The 22,057-nt window shown below is 46.1% G+C and overlaps 1 protein-coding gene across 2 annotated transcripts in view; it reads left to right on the top strand.

Annotated features, from left to right (window-relative positions):
- TFEB (transcription factor EB) overlaps positions 1–22,057 on the top strand; it is a 38,953-nt gene that overhangs the window by 1,202 nt on the left and 15,694 nt on the right. The window lies entirely within an intron of this gene.

The raw sequence follows: 22,057 nt of genomic DNA, 5'->3' as shown, positions 1-22,057 counted from the left end.
TTGCCAGCTGACCTGGAAAGTCATTATGTAGTGGTGGCAGATGGGTGGATAGCAGGAGCTATTCTTTTATCTTTTTTTACCCCACTTTGAGCCTAAAGAGTTTCCCCCATGAACAACCCCTTTAAATTGAATTGACTTACACACAGGAACCTTTCCTTTTTTTGTAAAATATGGGGAGATTGATCAAAACTGGTGTAAAGTAGAACTGGCTTAGTTTGTGATAACCAATCAGCTTCCACCTTTCATTGTTCAGTCTGATTGGTCGGTAGGGGTAGCTAAGGCTACTTTCACACCTGCGTTAGGTGCGGATCCGTCTGGTATCTGCACAGACGGATCCGCACCTATAATGCAAACGCTGGTATCTGCATTACCATGAACAATTTTTTTTGTTCATGATAATGCAAACGGATCCGTTTTGACTTACACTGAAAGTCAATGGGAGGCGGATCCGTTTTCAATTGCATCATATTGTGTCAGTGAAAACGGATCCGTCCCCATTGACTTACATTGTAAGTCAGGACTGATCCGTTTGGCTCCGCATCGCCAGGCGGACATCAAAAACGCTGCAAGCAGCATTTTGGTGTCCGCCTCCAGAGCGGAATGGAGGCTGAACGGAGCCAAACTGATGCATTCTGAACGGATCCTTATCCATTCAGAATGCATTGGGGCTAAACTGATCCGTTTTGGGCCGCTTGTGAGAGCCCTGAAACGGATCTCACAAGCGGACCCAGAAACGCCAGTGTGAAAGTAGCCTAAGCCAGTTTTCCTTTGCATCAGTTTTGATAAATCTCCCCTGGTGTATTTTCTCACGAGAGGCGCGGGGACGTGTGACAGTCACGTAGCAGCCCCAGGCCTGCGGCAGTGACGTCAGGGTCTATAGAAATACATTGAGCTGTGGCTTGGGCTACCCTAAAAGACTGGCACCTCTGGCCTTGAGAAAGTCCTGACCTGAGGAGAGATATGACCAGTGGGAATTGGGGGCTTGCTCTGCTATGTGCTCTGTGTTGGTGGCGTGCGCTTCGGGGGTCCTGCTGCTGTATATTTGTATTTTTAAGTTGAAATGAAAGAAATTGAGGCATGTGTTTATAGAGATGTGGGAAACATTTGCAGAACAGGATTGTGCAACGTCTGTTCTGTGATTGCGACAGACCTGGAATCACTGTGTGAACCCCCTCACCGGCCAGTCACTGGGAGGGCTACTTAAAGGGAAGGCACACCAGAAGGACCACCTGCCACCTCCATGAAAATAGGCAATGACGTCATCACAGGTACTTTTCCCTACCGGCATACAGCGCCGTGAGGAGTGCGGACCCCTCCTGTATGTAGCAGTGAGTGTATATGTCCCTTGCACTCCTATTCCACCCAATCCCTCCCTGACGCTCTGCCCTCAGACCACTCAGCGTTTCATCACATTGTGGAGGAACACCTTCCCTCCTTCTCCACTGTGCGGTGGGCATGCGCTGCGCATGCACCATGTTCCCTGGAACTGATGCTAAGCTGCAAATTAGTATAAAAAAAACTGGTAATCCCGATATTGAAAAAGTATCAAGACTTCAATACCCGGTGCAACCCTACTGTCGACCACACCGAACAAGTGTAAGGCTGCGAACATGGAGCAAATGGCACAGATATGTGTACCATATCTATACAGTATATGGTCAGTGTGAAGGCTCCAGCCCATCCCGGTCTATAGGGCACACAGTGGGATACGTTCATAGCGAGCGTCTACTCTGTATCTTTGTATCACAGAAATGTGTGCTGGTGTATATATGCTGGAAGCTTGCCTGGTACATCTGCTAAACATAGGGGCAAGATGTGAGCAGGCCAGAATCCACTTCTATTAGGTGTAAGTACAGTTGCCAGTAAAAGTAAGTGAACCCTTTGGAATAACCATTGTGGTCCCAGGATACATAGACCAACACAAAGTAAGTCAACTACTAGTTGTACTGTTTATGTCTTTTAGGACGCCTTCACACACTGCAGATTTTGTGGCTGAAAATCAGATCCATTCTTTTGGATGGCGCAGCAAGCGCATGGATTTCTGCAAGCCCCATTAAGGTGAATGGAACAGATTTTCAGTCGCACAATTTTCCGCCACAAAATCTGCCGTGTGTGAAGGCGCCCTTGTTGAGCACATTGAGTAACATACACAAATGTGCACAATATCATGGAGGAATTGTGGACCGTTCTTCCCTGCAGGTGTATTTTCTGTTCATCAATGTTTTTAGAATGCCATGCAAGCCTCGCCCTCTTCAATGTCCTAGCATCTCAATAGGGTTAAAGGGGTTATCCATTAATTAATATTGAGGACCTATTCTCAGGATAGGTCATCAATATCGGCTCGTTAGAAGAGGTTGGCACTCCATGAACACCACAGCCTCTTCCTAGGCCATGTGACGTCACCGTACATCAGTCACATGCCCTAGTTGCAGCTCAGCCCAATAGAACTGACTGTGGCTGAGCACAGCTGATGTACTATGTAGGCCTCTGTGCTGGGAGACATACAGCTGATTGGCTGGGGTGTCGGGACTCGGACCCCCGCTGATCTCATAATCATGAGGATAGGTCATCATTATCCACCCCGGGAGAACGGACTCTGACTTGGCCAATCCAAAAGATAATTCTTCTTTTTCACCTGTTCTTCAGTGAATTGCTTGTGTGTCTTGTTGCATCACCCAATGTCTCCTCAGCTGCTGGAGGACATGGTCTGCTGGAGGACATGGTCTCCTGTAAAATCTTCATTGCTCCATCAATGATCACAAGAAATCAGGCACTATGGCAAGAAAGCAGTCCCAAACCATGACATTTCCTCCACCATGGTTCACAGATGGAATGAGGTTTTGGTGTGCAGTGTTCTTCTTCCTCCAAACATAAAAGCGTTGTGCATTTGTGGTAAAAGCTCCACTTTTGTCTCATCTGTCCATAGAATATGTCCTCAGAAGCACTGTTGAATATCCAGGTGGTCTTTGGCAAATCTGAGATAGGCCGCACTCTTTTCTTTTTGCACAAGAGTGGATTTATTGTGGTTTTCTTCCATAAACCGCATTCTGATCCGTTTGGTTGCGTCCCCATAGCAGCCAATCAGATTCCAGAGGAGCTCTGAAAAATGAGAGGTGAAATGTGATTGGTTGCTGTTTTTGATAAATCTCATAGTGAACACATGAACAGTCTTCTGTTGGTATTTTGCTGTTATCCGTAGGTCCTTTCTCACCTCTTTCAGGATTACGTGTTGTGATTTTGGGGTGAATGTCCAATATTAGAGAGAGTAGCAATATTCCTTTTCTCCATGTGTAGGTAATTAGTCTAAGGGCTCATGCACACGACCGTATGTATTTTGAGGTCCGCAAAAAATGAATCCGCAAAAAATACAGATGATGTCCGCGTGCATTCCATATTTTGCGGAGTGGAACAGCTGGCCCCTAATAGAACAGTACCATCTTTGTCCGTAATGCAGACAATAATAGGACATGTTCTATTTTTTGCGGAACAGACATACGGACACACGGAAACGGAATGCACATGGAGTGACTTCCATTTTTTTTGCAGACCCATTGAAATGAATGGTTCCGTATACGGTCCACAAAAAACCCAGGAACAGACAAGGAAAGAAAATCTGTTTCTGTGCATGAGGCCTAACTGTATCTAGTTTGTGTAACCATGGATGGATGTACACCCAGGTCTTGAGCAATGCTTTCCACTTTCATGTGCTTGTATAACACGTCTTGAGTTCTTCTGAAAGCTGTATGCATTGAGGTTTGGTTCACACTGACCAGCCTGTCTTGAGAGAAACAGATTTGTCTGTAGCCATGCTTTATGTGCCTTTATTTTATTAGGCAAAGCAACCAAAAGGGGTTAAGATTGGCTGTCCTTGCACCGCTGCTTGCATTGACTTCAATGGGAGAAGGGCTGCAGTGACAAGTGGTGTCCAGTACAAGGTGCTGGAGCTACACCTGAACCGCTAATAAGCAGGGTGCTGGGTGTCAGACCCCCACCTATCAGCTATTGAGAATAGACCATCACTGCGTAACGCCTGGACAACCCCTTTAAATGTTTTTGCCAGTTAGCTCTTAGATAAGTCATACATCTGGGGGTTCCGTGTCCAGGTTTTTTAATGCAGTTTTTCATAGTCGAAGCCTGGAGCAGATTATACTCTGTGGACCTATAGACACACTGAGCCTTAGTGTAGTTTCACATATGCTAAAGGTATCCGTCAGCCTACCGGAGTTCATCGTATCCGGCCTATCTGGACACCGCTGCTCGCTGCGGGAGCTCATTGACTATAATGGGATCCTGCGGGGATCCAGCTGGTTTCCGGTATGAGCAACGGGTTTTGGCTGGACAAAACCTGGTGCATGCACTTCTCCCGAAAATAGCATAAGATGCCAGTTAATGGCTGCAGCGATGACCCACCTCAGCCAGTGACTGGCCAAGCCGACATCCCCTGCCATTTCCTGTGTGTTAAGCTGGTCCGAGGAAGCAGTGACCAGTGAGGACCCGGTAAGCGCCGAAATGGCAGTGATGGGGGATTGATGAGGTGAGTAATGCTTCTTTTCTTTTCTTTTTTAACCCTTTTTACCCCTTCTGTAAAACTAGTTATCCTGCCAGACAGCCCCTTTTAACCGTCCATTTATTGTCTGAATTCTGTAGGGAGAGGCTCTTGGGTGACTGGAGTAATGGACCATGTTGCCTTTAGGTCGTTGATTTCCTACCTCTGGAGCGATTAAAGGCAAATTTGACTATTAACCAACAATGTTTTAAGGCTTTACACAATGTACACTGTATGGACACCTACACATTACACCTACATGACATCCAAGTCTAAATCCATGGGCATTAATATGGAGTCTGTCCCCTCTACAGCTAAGACGGCTTCTACTCTTCTGGGAAGGCTTTCTACAAGATTTGAGTGTGTCTAGATGAAAGGGTCTGGCTCACAATCTCCATTCTAGTTCACCCCACAGGTATTCAGTATGGTTGAGGTCATGGCTCTCTGTGGTCCAGACAAGTTCTTCCACACCCAACTCATCCGGCCTTGCCTTTATGGACCTTGCTTTGTCCACTGGGGACTGTCATGCTGGAACAGGAAAGGGTCTTCCCCAAACTGTTCCCACAAAGTTGGAAGCATACAATTGTCCGAAATGTCTTGGTGTGCTGAAGCATTAAAGAGGGCCTGTGACCACTCCTGACATGTCTGTATAAGCAACTACCTGCATCCCCCTTGTAATAACCATTCTGGAGCATCAGTTCTTATGACTCTTGTACCATTTTGTTTATTATTCCTTCTAGACGTTATGAATGAATTACTAGCCGTTTGCAATGAAGACCCAGAATGTTGTTACTAGTTGGGTGTGTCCCTGCACAGTGTGACACTAACCAATCGGTGCTGCCAGTGTCAGACTGTGCAGGACACCCCCCAACTTGTTACCTCCCCTCTGTACCCTTACTGCAGGCTGCTAGCAATTTATTCAGAACTTCTAGTAAGGGTACTTTCACACTAGTGTTTTTCTTTTCCGGCATAGAGTTCCGTCACAGGGGCTCTATACCGGAAAAGAACTGATCAGGCATATCCTCATGCATTCTGAATGGAGAGTAATCCGTTCAGGAAGCATCAGGATGTCTTCAGTTCAGTCGTTTTGACTGATCAGGCAAAAGATAAAACCGTAGCATGCTACGGTTTTAGCTCCGGCGAAAAAAACGGGAGACTTGCCTGAATGATTTTTCCCCATAGGAATGTATTAGTGCCGGATCCGGCATTCAAAATACCGGAATGCCGGATCAGTCCTTCCGGCCTGCGCATGCGCAGACCAGTAAAAATGTGAAAAAAAATACAAGACGGATCCGTCTGTCTGCAATGCATTTGTGAGACGGATCTGCATCCGGATCCGTCTCACAAATGCTTTCAGTCAAATCCAAATCGGCGGATCCGGCGGGCAGTTCCGACGACGGAACTGCCCCGACGGATCACACTGCCGCAAGTGTGAAAGTAGCCTAAGAATAATAAAGAAATCACACAACGTAGAGTCATAAGAGCTGATGCTCCAGAATTGTTATTACATAAGGATACAAGTAGTTAATAAAACAGACGTTTCAGGAGAGGTTACAGGTCCTCCTTCAAAACTATCCTTCACTGGAACTAAAGGGCCTAAGCCAAACTCCACCAAACTTTATAGTTGGCAGTATAGGGTTGTTTCGATACCAACATTTTGATTCGGTTTCAATACCATAAAAAAGTATTGCGATACTTGATACTATTCGATACCACACGGAAAAAATAAAACGCCCCAAAAAAACGTGTGCATTCCGCATTTTATGGAACAATCCCTTATAGGACAGTCCGATCCTATTTTGGGGGGGGGGGGGGGACAAGGCAAATCACGCAGGACATTTAAAAAAAAAATATTTTAATAGTTTGGACTTTTCAGACGTAGCGATATGTAATATGTTTATATATTTTATATGTAAAATTGGGAAAGGGGGTGGTTTATACTTAATATTTTGGTGTTTTTTTTTTAAAAACTTTTTATTTAATAACTATTTCCCCCCTCAGGGGCTAGAACCTGGGATCTTTTAATCCCTTGTCCTATTCACCCTAATAGAGCTCTGTTAGGGTGAATAGGATCTCACACTCTCCCTGCTGCCCTGTGCTTTTTGCACACAGGAGCAGGGAGATTACCATGGTAGCCAGGGCTTCAGTAGCGTCCTGGCTGCCATGGTAACCAATCGGAGCCCCAGGATTACACTGCTGGGGCTCCGATCACAACTGCCACTGTACCACCAATGAAGAGGAGGGGAGGGGACCCTGTGGCCACTGCCGCCAATGATTTTAATACTGGGCGGTGGGGGGGAGGGGGCGCACTGCGCTACCAATGATTTTAATACTGGGGGGGTTGAGGGGAGGGGGCGCACTGCGCCACCAATGATTTTAATACTGGGAGGAGGGCGCACTGCACCACCAATGATAATTAACATTTAATATAGGAGGCGGGTGCGGCACCTGAGGGTTTAACTGCCGCTGATCGCAGCTCCCCGCCAGCACCTGCCTCCTGGATTTGTATTAAATGTTTACTTTCTTTGGTGGCGCAGTGTGCCCATCCCTCTCTCTTCATTGGTAGCAGCGGCACAGGGGGAGGGAGAGAGTGCTTCCTTCTCCCCTGTGCTGCTGAGGAGAACATGGAGTGCGCTGAGAGCAGCGTGCTCCATGTTCTCTGATACTAGACTGTGCAATAGCAAAGCCTAGTATCAAAAAAAGGCAAATCCCGGTATCGGGGTCAATACCAGACAAAAGTATTGATTGGGTATCGAAAATTCGATACCCGAAACAACCCTGGTTGGCACAATACAGTCAGATATCAGACAATTTGTCCTGGCATTCACCAAACCTAGACTCTTCCATTAGACAGCCAGATAAAGAAGCGTAATTCTTAACCACACAGAACACATTTTCACGGGTCCAGAGTCCAGTGGCGGTGTGCTTTTCACCACTCCATCTGACACCTGGCATTTTACTTGGGGATTTCAGGCTTGCATGCAGATGGTCGCCCATGGAACCTCATGCCATCACAGTTTTTGTGCTGCTGTTAATGCTAGAGGAGGTTTGGACTCCTTTAGTTAGTGATTCAGTAGAGTGTTTGTGATTTGTACTATGTGCCTCACCACTCAGCGACCCCGCCCTGTAACTTTACGTGGTCTGCTGCTTTGTGTGTGACTTTCCACTTTTACACTCACAGTTGATAGTGGAATATCTAGGAGTAAAGAATGTTCACAAGCTGACTTGTTGCAACGGTGATATGCTATTACAGTACTGTGCTGAAATTCAGACCCATTCAGACCCATTCTTTCACAAATGTTTGTAAAGGCAGATTGTATGGCTGGGTGCTGGATTTTATACACCTGTAGCAATGGGACTGAATAAAACATCTGAATTCAATGATTAAGAGGTGTGTCCATGTACTTTGTCCATATAGTGTATGTAAAAGTTGGTATTCAATGTCAAAGGTGTCCTTAGTCTTCAGACGGTTATTCCATTAGAAAAAAAAAATGGTGGATTGCCAAGAATGGTTAAAAGAAGCAAACTAGCTAATACTCACCAGCCCACTGGCAGGGTGCCCTGGTCCCTGCTGTGCTCCACTTCCAGCTCATGTCTTGACACGGCATGAGATGGCTGTGAATGCTACTCAGCCAATCACTGGCTCCAGTCATGACCCATCTCAGCCTGTGATTGGGGGAAAGGCATTATTAGCCACTTCCTGTCGTGTCAAGACAAAAGCAGAAAGTAGAGCACAGCGCTGTGGGATTGGCGAGGTGAGTGTAAGCTAGTTTGTCGATACTTCACTAAGTTGTGTACTTTAGTAAATAGTAAAATAAATAGCTGTTTCTGCCCCAGTTGTTCTCCCTGAATGCCATTGACCTATTCGCGGCTTGGCTTGGGTCCAATTCAGTGGAGCTAAGCCGCGAGCAGACAGCCACCGTGGCTTCAAGTGGCTGTTGTCCACACATTGCGCCAAGAGGGAATGGCTTTAATCCGCTGCTCTGTGATCTTCAGCAATGAGAGGCAGAACACACACGGCTGCTGGCGGAATTTCAGTGTGGTTGACCGCACCATGTGAATCGGTCCTAACAGAAGTGAGACTATGGAACTCTCTGCCTGAGGAGGTGGTGATGGAGAGTTCACTAAAAGAGTTCAAGAGAGGCCTGGATGTATTTCTGGAGCGTAATAACATTACAGGCTATGGCTACTAGATTTCTAGAGAAGGGTCGTTGTTCCAGAGAATTTCTTTCCATGGAAAATTGGCTTCTACCTCGCAGGGTTTTTTGCCTTCCTCTGGACCAACTTTGCAGGATAACAGGCCGAACTGGATGGTTTTCTTTAGCCTTATAAACTATGTTACTATTTGCCTTTAATGCTGGTAACAAGGATCATTTCTGTGTAACACCTTTATTGCGTATGTCACATTGTTAGGCACCACCATTAAAGACTGAGGGCCACACATGCTGCACATAACACTTGCCTTCAGCTGTCAAAAGGCTTAAATATCACAGCTAAGCCGGGCATACTCTGCCACCCCCATGTAAACACAACCTCCTCACTTCTGTATTCTCCGAGCTAAATAGGGCCTGTGAGTCACAGCTACTGCCCTGTCTTTCACAGACTGGATGGCATGCCTGTGATATCGGTGCCACAGAGGCCTGGGGAGACACAGAGACCCTGATTTCCTGGTCTTAGGCCATTTCCAGAACAATGGGAGTCTATGGGGTTATCCACACGGCAGTTTTTTTTTTTAACAGCCACCCAAAAATAGGACATGTCCTATTTTGGCCTTTTTCACAGACCAACAGCCCCCAGACAATTTAAGGGGGGGGGGGGGCATTTCTTAAAAAAAAACATCCATTAAAAAAAAAAATGCCACTAAAAACGGTCTGTTTTTTCACTGATGCATTTCAGAGAAACGGCTGCTAAAAACGTAATTGTATGGCGGCTGTTGTTCTGTGAAAACAGACATGTCCTATTGTTTGTGTCACGAGGGTGTCAAGAACCACGCCTGACTCCGTTATACCCGGGGTCAGGAAGTCGCAGCGGTTGGCTGCGCGCTCTATGTAAGATAGGGCTGTTTCCTTATGGTAGCTTTCTGGGTTTGCTTTGCAACCCTTTTTGGCTCACTCAGGGATCCGTAGCTCCTTCTCCTCAGCTGTTCCTTGTCCAGCACTCCCAACCTCCTTATATTCCCCTCTCACACTTCTCTGGTTGCCAGATATAGAGCTTCCTGCCTGGACATCTATTCTGACCCTCTGGAGCTGTGTTGCTGCATTCTCTGGTTGTTGGTCCAGAACGTTACCCTCCGGATCCCTGTTGGACCTTTGTGGTCTGCTGTGGTCGCCCACCTGGGTGTATGTGTTTGTCTGTATTGTCTGTCCTCTCCCTGGTGTTTCCCTCTTAGTGTCAGTGGTGCGGACTAGCGATCCCACCGGCCCGTTCACTATCTAGGGCTCATTTTAGGGAAAGCCAGGGTTTAGGCACGTGATCGCCGCACGGGTGAGGAACCCGTCTAGGGACGTCAGGGCAGTCAGGTGCCAGCCGCAAGGTGAGTCAGGGGTCACCACCTTTCCCTCTCCCTTGGGCAGGGCTTTCCCTTTTCCCTCCCTGTGCATGATGCCGGTCATTACAGTTTGACACCCGTTGTTCACTGGCTGTTAAAATGACGGCAGTGTGAATAACCCCACAGAATACCATTGTTCTTAAGCGGACGTGTTAAGGCCATTAAACAAAATTTCCGTCACATTTTTCACTGTTCGTGGATGTAGCCTTACTCTTACGAAACACGCTGTTTTTGGCTGAAACTGCATTTTTAGAAAAATGTGAGGTCCACGTTGTGAGCGGTCATGTAATTTCCCATCTTCTGTTTAATTCTATGAAAAGTTAAAGAAGACCTCTAACCTCTGCTGGCACTTAGTAACTCATTTTGGAGAATCTTTTCTTAGATCTTCACATTGTGCTGCTCCTGTGTTATTCCTCCTAGAAATTATGCTTATGTTGCCGTTCCTTTTGTCACTGATTGGACAGGTCAGAGTGTGCAGGGACACCCCCCCTTGCTGGTAGCACCCAATTGTCAATGTATTCATACATTTCTAGGAGGAATAATATAACAGGATTATAAGAACAATGCTGCTTATATTACAGGGAATACAACAACCCAGAAACAGGGACGGTTAGGCCCCCTTAACCCTCTGTGTAGCAGAACTCCACTCTCATTCATTTACTCCCCACAGCTTATACAATATAGCACCAACATGTTCCGCAGAGCTGGGGGTCACCATTACAATCAGCCTGTGTACCCTTTGGGGCTCCCATTCTAATGTTTCTATCTCAGAAACACAGGAGAGCATGCAAACTCTATGGAGATGTTGCCTTTGGTTGGATTTGACTCCAGAACTTCATAGATGCACAGCAATAGTATTAGGCCTCGTCCACATTTCCGTGAAAAAAGGGCCCTTGTTTCATCCATAAAGATGTCCATGAAGGATCCGTGGTTGGTCCCTGTGTCCATTTTTGCCCTCCGTGTCATCCGTAATCCACAGACATTGCTCAGTTATATTAATTTCCAGAGCATCTCTTCTTAGTCTTCAGTGAAAAACAGACGCCCCATGGATGCCATCTGTGTTGTGTTCGTGATCTTCAATGGACTTCAATGGCCGTGTTTGGTCCTCATCACGGATCAAAGTAGTGCATGTGAACAGACGCATTCAAAACAATGGGTGCGTGCGCTGTCTGTGGAAAATGCAGACAGCACACGTCCGTGAAAAGCGGAAATGTGGACGAGGCCTTAAAAGGGGGATTCCCACCAGGAGATTTATGGCTTCCTTATGGGATAGGTGCAGGTCCCACCTCTTATCTTGAGACCCGTGCCCTGTCTTGTATATTTATATCATATCCACAGGAAATAAATGTCCAGGTGGGAATACCCCTTTAATCTCTGAGCCAGCGTCAGTATTTTTTTGTCTGTAATGTGATTGTTTTTTTTAACCAATCAGGCGAAACAAAAACTACCTAGACTACCATTATAAAATATGTCACACGACATTACTGGGACAAATATTTGCACCACAAATGTCATTCTGTAGCCCTAGCCTGACTGTGGGAGTCTCAGAGAGATCCTCCTATAATGGTAGGTGCACATGTAGCAATTTAAGTTTTTTTTGTGGTATTTCACCGTTTTTTTTTTGCCAATTATCTGGCTTCTGCAAATTCCTAACGTTTGGTTAAAGGGGTTATCCCATCCTAGACAATGTCCCCATTGTCTAATAGGTGCGGGTTCCACCTCTGGGACCTGCACCAACAAGGAGAACGGAGCGGAGAAAGTTGAGGAGGGCGCACTGCGCATGCACAGCCATCCTTTATTCATTTCTATGGAGCCGCCGAAAATAGCCGAGCGCTGGTTCGGCTATTTCCGTCAGCCCCATAGAAATGAATGGGAGCGGTGGCTGCACATGCGCGGTGCGCTCCCATTCACTTCAGTGGAAGAGGCGAGGAGCTGCGCCTGGTGGTGGACCGACCCCGGAAAACCTGGGGTCCTCCAGCCACAACTCTTCCCAGCTCCGTTCTCCTTGTAGGTGTGGGTCCCAGAGGTGGAACCCGCACCTATCAGACAATAGGGGTATATCCTAGCGATATGCCCCCTTTGTCTAAGATGGGATAACCCCTTTAATGATATGAAGTGTAATCAGTGAGATACATTGTGATCTAAGAGGGTTTCCATTGCACAAGTTTCTTATGGCTAAGGCCTATTGCACACAAACGTTTTTTTTTTTCCGTATACGGAACCATTAATTTCAATGTATCCGCAAAAAAAATGTAAGGTACTCCGTATGCCTTCCGTTTCCGTATTTCCGTTCCGTTCAAAGATAGAACATGTCCTATTATTGTCAGCATAACGGACAAGATAGTACTGTTCTATCAGGGGCCAGCTGTTCCGTTCCACAAAAAACTGAATGCACACGGACGTCATCCATATTTTTTGCGGACCGCAAAGTACAGAAAAAGCCATACGGTCGTGTGCAAGAGGCCTAAGGCCTCTTTTACACAAAGCGAGTTTCCCGTCCGGATGCAATGCGCGTACTGAACGCATAGCATCTGGACTGAATCCTGCCCATTCATTTTATTGGTTTTTCACGCATCATCTCTACATTCAGGAGAAATCGCAGCATGTTCTATATTGTGCATTTTTTAAACAGCTCTGGCTCCATAGAGGTGACTGAGGCTTTTGTGAAAACGGAAGGCATCCGGATACAATGCGTTTTTCACTGATGGTTGCTAGGAGATGTAGATTGTTATTCTTCAGTTTTTCTACACATCCGCGAAAAACACATGCAATCCGGATACAATCCTGACAGAAAAAACAGACACAACGCAATTGCAGACAAAACTGATTGAACTTGCCAAACCATCAGTTTTTTCCTGAACAAATCCTGACACAATCCCTATTGCTTGTCTGAAAGAGGCCTAACAAATACGGATTGTGTCAGGATTCCGCTCCCTGATAGAGCATGCTGCCTCTTTTTGCCATTCATTTTTCTTTTCAGCATGGAAAAAAAAAAAGCTACGTTTTGCTTTTATTTTAGGCTATTGAGTGGCTTGTCTAAGATTTGTAATGATTTCTGACAACCCCTTTAACCTAGTTTTATATTTCTTCCAGTATCCTTTTAGATTATTTCATGTGAAATGTTAGTTCTTTGATTTTGTGCAGATTTGGGTGTGTATGTGTGAGTAACTTCCTGGTAATACAAATTGAGGAAGCAGCGCTGTGTGTGACGTGGGGATTGCCCAGAGATGTGCATAGCAGTCAAGTAGAATAACGCACAACATTACAGGGCTTGGCGACAGCAAATGCCATGTTCACTAGGTGGAAAGCCACCACATGTTAGTCCGCAGGGGGCAGAAGTCAGAACTGGTCCAATTCCAAAGAAGGTCTGGTGCAATGTCCATTGTGCAGTTTTATGAGTCACTTGAAGGATCAGTCACAGTGGGGTCAAATAGTTTGTTTTTGGCAACAATTTGTGCATAATCCATTTATTTGGGGTATCGCATAAAAGTCTTGACAAAAAAACCCATGTTTACTGTAATGCCACAGCCTAAGATTCAAAATGTGCCACCAGTATCATGCTACAGAATACATTTGGCATAGCTGACCTCATGCTACCCCATTCTCTCCCCTAATAAATGGACAGAGCTGCACTACACAGGGCGAGTACCTCCAATACAATCAGTTGTTGTGGGGGTGCACCTATAGGTGCTGTGTGACCATATGGGCACAGTGCTATATGAGTGGGTTCCCCTTGTGTGTAGCGATCTTAAGAACCAATCTTAGACATTAATCTACTAAAATAGTCTCTTCAACTGGTAAGAACCTTGGGGGAGATTTATCAAACTAATGTAAAGTAGAACTGGCTTAGTTGCCCATAGCAACCAATCAGATTCCACCTTTCATTTTTCAGAGGAGCTGTGAAAAATGAAAGGTGGAATATGATTGGTTGCTATGGGCAACTAAGCCAGTTCTACTTTAAACCAGTTTGATAAATCTCCCTCTTGTCTAGTTAAAAAAAAGCTCTACAAATCCTTGCACATTTTTAAAAACTAAAGGCCTGTGCAAGCCATTTTACTTTCTAAAAAAAAGTCAGCACAGTCAGCACACCGATACTGCTGGCGCCTGAAGTATCTAATAACAAAGCTCCTTACAGCAAGGAGCTTTGTTATTGGCCCGTTTAGGCAGGCTGCCGGACCATTCTGCGCTCCACTCTGAAGCTGCGGAGGGACACATGTGCAGCAGCGCCGCAATCTTCAGTGCTGCTAGCAGAGTGCCAGCCTGGCAGGGTAATCAGCCTCCTGGTGGGCAGTGGGCTTTACTTAATGTTGGTCAGGGCAATTTATAGCCAAGTGATAAAGTACAGGGAAGATACAGTATATTGGACTGTATGTTATCACTTGGCTATAGTTGCCTGCTCTGCATTAACCCATTACACCTCCCAGGAAGGGAGTGCTGGTATTTACATGGGACTGTATGTTGGAGGGGGCTGGAGGAAGGGCATTGTTATTTACATGGGACTGTATGTTGAAGGGGCTGGAGGGAGGGAGTGATGTTATTTACATGGGACTGTAAGTTGGGGGAGGGATGTTATTTAGACCAGTAATGGTTTCTCTGCATAAGTACCAACCTCTTAGGGCACATTCACACCACTGCTATTTATTTCTGTTGTTCTGCTCTCTTAGATAAGCAGAATAAAGAAACTAACGAAAGTGCAGGATAGGGCACGTTACTGACAGCAACGGAACTGAACAGACTCCATTCACTATAATGGGATACATTCAGTTTCTGTTCATTGCTGGACTCTAGCTGATGCCCACCGGCCCCATCAACTAAGTTACACCCAGATCTCCTCCAGACGCCATTATAGTTAATGCCCGGTGGGTATTCAGGTAGCGTCTGGCAGTGCTGGATCCAGAGAGATCTGGCTGGCTGTTCCCTGCCTGAACAGCCCGTGGATCTCTTTAATGGCAGTATAAAACTAGCCTTACCAGATAAAAAAAGGTCTGTCTTTTTGACAGAATCTGTGACAGAGGCCCCAAACGGAGACTCAAACACAGAAAATGATGTAGGCCTACTTATTGATATTTGAATTACTGCAACTTTCATACTCCTTCTCAGCTAAAATCACTCCTCAAAAATAGTAAGGGTCCATTCACACATCCGTGTGTGTTTTGCGGATCCGTAAAACACAGACAGCGGCAATGTGCGTTCCGCATTTTGTGGACCGCACATTGCCGGCACTAAGAGAATATGTCTATTCTTGTCCGCTATTGCTTGTTCTATTTTTTTCAGGATCGGAATTGCGGACCCGGAAGTGCGGGTCCGCAATTCCGACGTGCGGCCCCGAAGAAATGTATGGGTCCGCAATTCCGTTCTGCAAAATGCGGAATGGAATTGCGGATGTGTGAATGGAGCCTAAGAGGAGTATTTTTACTCTTCCGGAAAAAATGTTGTGCAACCTTGTACCGTCTTAGGGTCCATTCACACATCCACAATTCTGTTACGCATTTTGCGGAACGAAATTGCGGACCCATTAATTTCTATGGGGCCGCACGATGTGCTGCCCGGATCCGAAATTGCGGATCCGCAATTCCGTTCCCGAAAATAATAGAACATGTCCTATTCTTGTCCTCAATTGCAGACAAGAATAGGCATTTTCTATTAAGTGCCGGCGATGTGCGGTCCGCAAAATGCGGAATGCACATTGCCGGTGTCCGTGTTTTGCGGATCCATAGATCCACAAAACACTTACGGATGTGTGAATGGACCCTTACTGCTCCAACCGGACCTCAGAACGCTAACATTGGGACGCCTGCGCAGATATCTGGCATCTCCTTCTCATGAGAGCAATGTACGCCCTATGATGTACAGTAGATATTCCTGAGCATGGACTATCAGCCTATTGAACCTGATCATGAGCAGTACGGCTATGCAGTGGCAAAGATTAAGGGTACGGCCGCACGGTCAGGTATCCTGATGCAGTTTCGGAAGCCATAATCAGGAGTGGATCAGAAAAGGGGGAAAAAGCATAAAGAACGGATACAACTTCCCCTTTTTAAGTTCACTTCTGGTTTTGGCTTCAGGAAACCTGACTGTATGGCCGTCCTGTATAAGTTTCTATCAAGTGATAGAGCCCCCTGTGATCAGAGGTTTGTGTGAGGAGACCTGAAGAAACATTTGGCGGTGGTCGGACTTCCAGTATTTGCACTTTTTTAGAAGCTGACGCTGTGTCTATCAGTACGCTGGTGTCATACTGAGTCAGACAGAAAGCAGAAGTTACACACAAACAAGCTGAGCTGAAGCAGAAGAGAGCTATTCCTGGCCATCGCCTCTCCACCCATAGCTACAAGCCCCCTCCTACGCAGGGGGACTGACACTGGCACACAGACAAGAATATATAGGTGCACTCTCACCTACATCTAACAGCAAGGTCAGCCATGAATGCAGCGTACACAGTGAGCACTGGATGGCTGTCCCCGTATCTCCTAGACCTTATTAGATCTGCATTAGGCTTCATCTCTTCCAGGGAGGATTGACTTGTGGAATTGTGACTGATTATGGCCACCAATGCAAAAGGAGAGGGCACTGGTCCCAGATAAACATATTATCCCCCCTCACGATGTGCGCACGCAGCAAAGTTTGAGTAAATATAGTCCGCCTCAGATCTCTAGTAATAAACTTTCAGGTGCAGATGTTCTGCTTCATTGAGCAAGCAAGAGGGTGTTTTTTTTTCTTGTTTAAAGCAGGGACAGAACCTTCTGGATAAAATGTAACCGGCCAGGCGTGTTCTGTGCGGTGCGGGCACACTGTGTTCTAAGACTTGCTAATGTGTGGCTATGTTACATTCTTCTATTGCATGTTACACGTAAGGTATTGGCGGTATCCCGTGTTCATTCCTTTTTTAGGAAACAGAACATGTTACCAGCTCCACCAAGGGATCATTGGATATAATGCTAGGATTGCTGAGCTATGTAACCCTGCGGGGCAGGTCTTTGGAAAGCTGGGAGACAGCAGTGGGCACTGTCATGGTAGTGGTACCAGATGCGCACACCTGAGCTGAAATCTATGTGGATTTTAGATATTTTGTCCTTGCTTGCTCCACTTATGTGAGAAGTAGTGAGAGCGCCACAAGTACCCACATAAAAGCCCACATTTTTGTTAGCTCTTATTATTTGAAGGGATATTCTAATCTGACATCCCGAACAGACCTCCTCCAGTCTGGATTTGACAACCAGAGGTGGTCAGGACTGGAAACTTCTGAGTGTGTTGTACTATGCTGTTTTTGTGACTCCTAAACAAATTACTTGGACAGCGTACCACAGTGACCTATTCTATTTCCATAACTTCGGATATCCGAAACCATGGGAAGAGTGTAGTCAGACATGTGGGCATATGCATGGGAGCTAAAAACCCCTTCAATCAGAAAAACATTGGATTTGAGTGAAAGACATCTTTTTACTTAGGGTACGCCTGCACACAGCGTATGCACTGTATTTTCTGAAGCAGAATTGCATGTGAAAAACCTGCACATAACTTGACACGTGGCGCAGATTTAAAATCTGTGGCATCATGTCAATTTGTGCTTCTGATTTCTGCCATGGATTTCACCCTTTGTAGTGCTAGGAGTGAAATCTATAGAAAATCCACAGCCAAATCTGCATAAAAAGCAACTCGTGTAGATATTGCTTAGAGGGATTGCAGGATTAGGGCTCATGCACACAACCGTATGTGATTTGCGGTCCGCAAAACACGAATACCGGACGAGTGCATTCCACCATTTATTTTTTTTAACTTCTGTAGAATTGTCCTGTCCCTGTTCTCAAAACGGGCAAGGACAGGACATGTTCTGATTTTTTTTTTTTTGTCGGGCTGCGGAACGGACTTGCAGATGAGGACAGCACATGGTGTGGTGTCTGCATCTTTTGAAATGAATGGGTCTTCATTCTATCCACAAAAAATGCGTATCGGATGCGGACAGAACTACGTTTGTGTTGTGTTGAGGCCTTAGAAAAACATGGCTTCTTTATTCCAAAAATAGCACCTCACCTGTCCATGGGTGGCCTCTGGTATTGCTGCTCAGCTCCATTGGAAGGAAAACTGTAATACTACATGCAACCTGTGAACAGATGTAGGGCTATCCTTTATCTCTTGACCAGCAGAAGGACCCGGCTTTGCATGGGCATATTTCCTCTATTTCATTTAATGTTTCTGTGTGTTGTTAAAAGATAGACAGTATCCCCCATAACAGTGACCTCTACAGTTCCCTGCCCCCTAACAGTGAACTCCACTGCCCCTCACTCCTTAACACTGACCCCCCACAGTACCCCGCCTCCTTACAATGGAGCTTCACAGCAGCCCATCCCCTTAAAGGGGTTCTGCACTTTCATTTAACTGATGATCTATCCTCTGGATAGATCATCAGCTTCTGATCGGCGGGGGTCCGACACCCGGGACCCCCGCCGATCAGCCTTTTGAGAAGACAGCGGCGCTCCAGTAGCGCCCCGGCCTTCTCGCTGTTTACCGCCGGCCCACTGACGTCACGACTAGTATCAACTAGCGTGGGCGGGGCTAAGCTCTGTTCACTTGATTGGAGCTTAGCCCCGCCCACGCTAGTTGATACTAGTCGTGACGTCAGTGGGCCGGTGGTAAACAGCGAGAAGGCCGCGGCGCTACTAAAGCGCCACTGCCTTCTCAAACAGCTGATCGGCGGGGGTCCCGGGTGTCGGACCCCCGCCGATCAGAAGCTGATGATCTATCCAGAGGATAGATCATCAGTTAAATGAAAGTGCAGAACCGCTTTAACTTTGAGTTTCACAGCAGCCCACCACTTTAACAGTGAGTTTCACAGCACCTCGCTCCCTTGACATTGACTTTCTCAGGGGCACGCCCCCTTAGCAGTGACCTATACAGCACCCCGCCCCTTTAACAGTGACCTCCACGGTGTCTATCCTTTTCTCAGTGACCTCCACAGTGCCCGCCCCTTAACAGTGACCTCCACAGTGCCCGCCCCTTTAGCAGTGACCTCCACAGTGCCCGCCCCTTTAGCAGTGACCTCCACAGTGCCCGCCCCTTTAGCAGTGACCTCCACAGTGCCCGCCCCTTTAGCAGTGACCTCCACAGTGCCCGCCCCTTTAGCAGTGACCTCCACAGTGCCCGCCCCTTTAGCAGTGACCTCCACAGTGCCCGCCCCTTTAGCAGTGACCTCCACAGTGCCCGCCCCTTTAAGTGACCTCCACAGTGCCTGCCCCTTTAACAGTGACCTCCACGGTGCCTGCCCCTTTAACAGTGACCTCCACGGTGCCCGCTCCTTTAACAGTGACGCACGACAGTCGCAAAAAAATCCATCCAAGATGGATGCATGTAACAGCGTAGTTGTGCCCTATGTGTCGTGCGACTTTGGTTGGCTGGGTTGTTATGGAAACCTGGAGTAAAACTGTGTGTATGCGGAGACTAAGGGCCTGCGAGCTTCTATTGGCTGATAAGGGACATGTGACCGTGTATATGGCAGTTGGGATATGAAGTGAAAGGCTTGCTGGCTTCTATTGGCTAATGCAGGTAATTTTTTGGGAATATCTAGGGAACGGTACGTCCTAGAGAGCTGAGACCCCCACAAGATTTCTTTCCTGGTAGCAAGGGATGTGTATACCAAGTTTCGTTGAAATGGATGGTTGCGTTTTTGAGTTTTCGCGGAACATACACACATACATACATACATACATACATACACTCATATATACATCCTTTTTTTTATATATATAAATAATAATAATGTATACCAAGGGTCAGCAACCTTCAGGACGCCAACTGTTGTGAAACTACAACTCCCAGCATGTTTCACCACAGGAGGCATGCAGAAGCTTATCGCAAAGGCCCGCTATATTACATGTTATCTCATCCTCATTACAAACATCACTAAAAATGTAAGACTTAAAAATAAAATAAAATATGGCACGAGATTGCAGAGACCAGTGATTGGCCACAGTCCTCACATGCGTTATATAGGCGGCAGACATCCTGGCTGGGAGGATCGGGTTGGGGGGCACTGGAGCCGAGGTATTTGGTATTTTAACACCTTCCCTGTCTGTGACCATATTACCAAAATGACTGTTCCTGAAGGGGTGAAAATGAATGTTATGTAACCAAATAGCCCCAGGTAAGGTCTGCATTCATGATTCAACTTTTAGAAAATGACTGGTCAAGAAATCCCAAGGAGATTCAAGGTGAAAACCACTGTTACATAAGAGAACATAAAAGGCTCCTTTCATATTTAGCAACATGGGTGTTTTTTCCTGTCAATAAATGAAGTGATCATTTACAGGCTGTACCCATATTCCAGCCTTACATGTACACCGTCTCTACCATGTGCTCCCTATGTTCAGAATAAGGGTGCATGCCTAGGACCCCAAAAGGATGAAGGTGCATGGTGGTGGATGTACCTATGATATCTTGTATTCCCAGACATTGAACTGTCAGGCAACCTGGCATGCTGAGCAATGTAGCTTAGGCCCGGTTCTGATAATGTTAATGTCCTCCAATTGATGTATCCCACTGTAAATGCATAAAATGAAAAACAGTGCATTCAGAAAGTCTTCAGACCCTTTCAACTTTTTCACATTCTGTTGGGACCTTCTGCCAAAATAGAAAAAAAATCAAGTTTTCCCCCTCAATCTGCGCTCATGAGAAAGTGAAAACAGAAGTTTAGAAATCTTTACTAATTTATTAAAAAGGAAAAACAAAAATTTCACATGGAGATAAGTATTCAGACCCTTTGAGACGTTTCTCCACCTTGACTGGAGTCCACCAGACATGATTAGGAAAGACATACCCCTGTCTATATAAGGTCTGACCGATGACTGTATATCAGAGCAAAAACCAAGCCATGAAGAGGGAAGAACTGCCTGTAGAGTGTAGAAACAGGATTGTGTGGAGTCACAGACCTGGAGAAGGGTATAAAAAGTTCCCAAGAGCACAGTGGCCTCCATGATTCTTAAATGGAAGAAGTTTGGAACAACCAGGACTCTTACTAGAGCTGGCCGCACCACCAAACTAATCGGGGGAAAGGGCCTTGGTAAGAGAGGTGACCAAGACCAATATAGCAGGATTACAGGTTGGACTTGATGGACTTTTGTCTTTTTCCAACCTTAACAACTGTGTAACTATGTAAGTCAGTGTTCACTCTGAGTGAGCTCCAAAGATACTGTGTGCAGATGGGATAATCTTTATGGCATTTTGGCCAGAAAGAAGCCTCTCAGTAAAAGGCATGTGAATATTTGCAAAAAAGCACCTAGCGGACTCTCAGAATGTGAGAAAGAAGATGAAACCTGGATTGAATTTTTTGGCCACAATTCTGTGTCATGTTTGGAGCAAACCGGGCACGGCCCAATGCCTTCCCTACAGTGAAGCACAGTGGCGGCAGCATCATTCTGTGAGGGTGTTTTTGGGCGGCTGGGAAAGAGAGACTGGTCAGAGTTGAGAGAAAGCTGAATGGAGCAAAGTTTACCTTTCAACAAGGCCGTGACCTTAAGCACACAGCCAAGACAATACATAAGTGGCATAGGGACAACTCTGGGAATGTCCTTGAGTGGCCCAGCCAGAGCCCTGATTCGAACCCAATCGAACATCTCCGGAGGAACCTGAAAACTGCTGTCCACCGACGGTCCCCATCCAACCTGACAAAGCTTGAGAGGATCTGCAGAGAAGAATGGTAGAAGACATCATACCCAAGAAGACTGGAGGCCGCAGTCGGTTGGGTTAAAGGAAACCCATGGACAAGCTTTTTTTCCAGAATTGTTATTTTATGGACAATGCAATTGTTTACTGAAAAATATACTTGCACATACAGTACATACACACACATGCATTTGGGCACACATACGCTTTCTTATGTATCTAAATATTATCCATCCATTCTTTTATGATCTAGTTATGCCAACATCAGTGAGAGTATTGTGCCCCTGGGATTAATGCCCTCAGAGTTTGTC

This window comes from Bufo bufo, chromosome 3, assembly GCF_905171765.1.
Source record: "Bufo bufo chromosome 3, aBufBuf1.1, whole genome shotgun sequence".
In the NCBI taxonomy this organism is placed as follows: Eukaryota; Metazoa; Chordata; class Amphibia; order Anura; family Bufonidae; genus Bufo; species Bufo bufo.
This window is presented reverse-complemented; position numbering and strand designations above follow the sequence as displayed.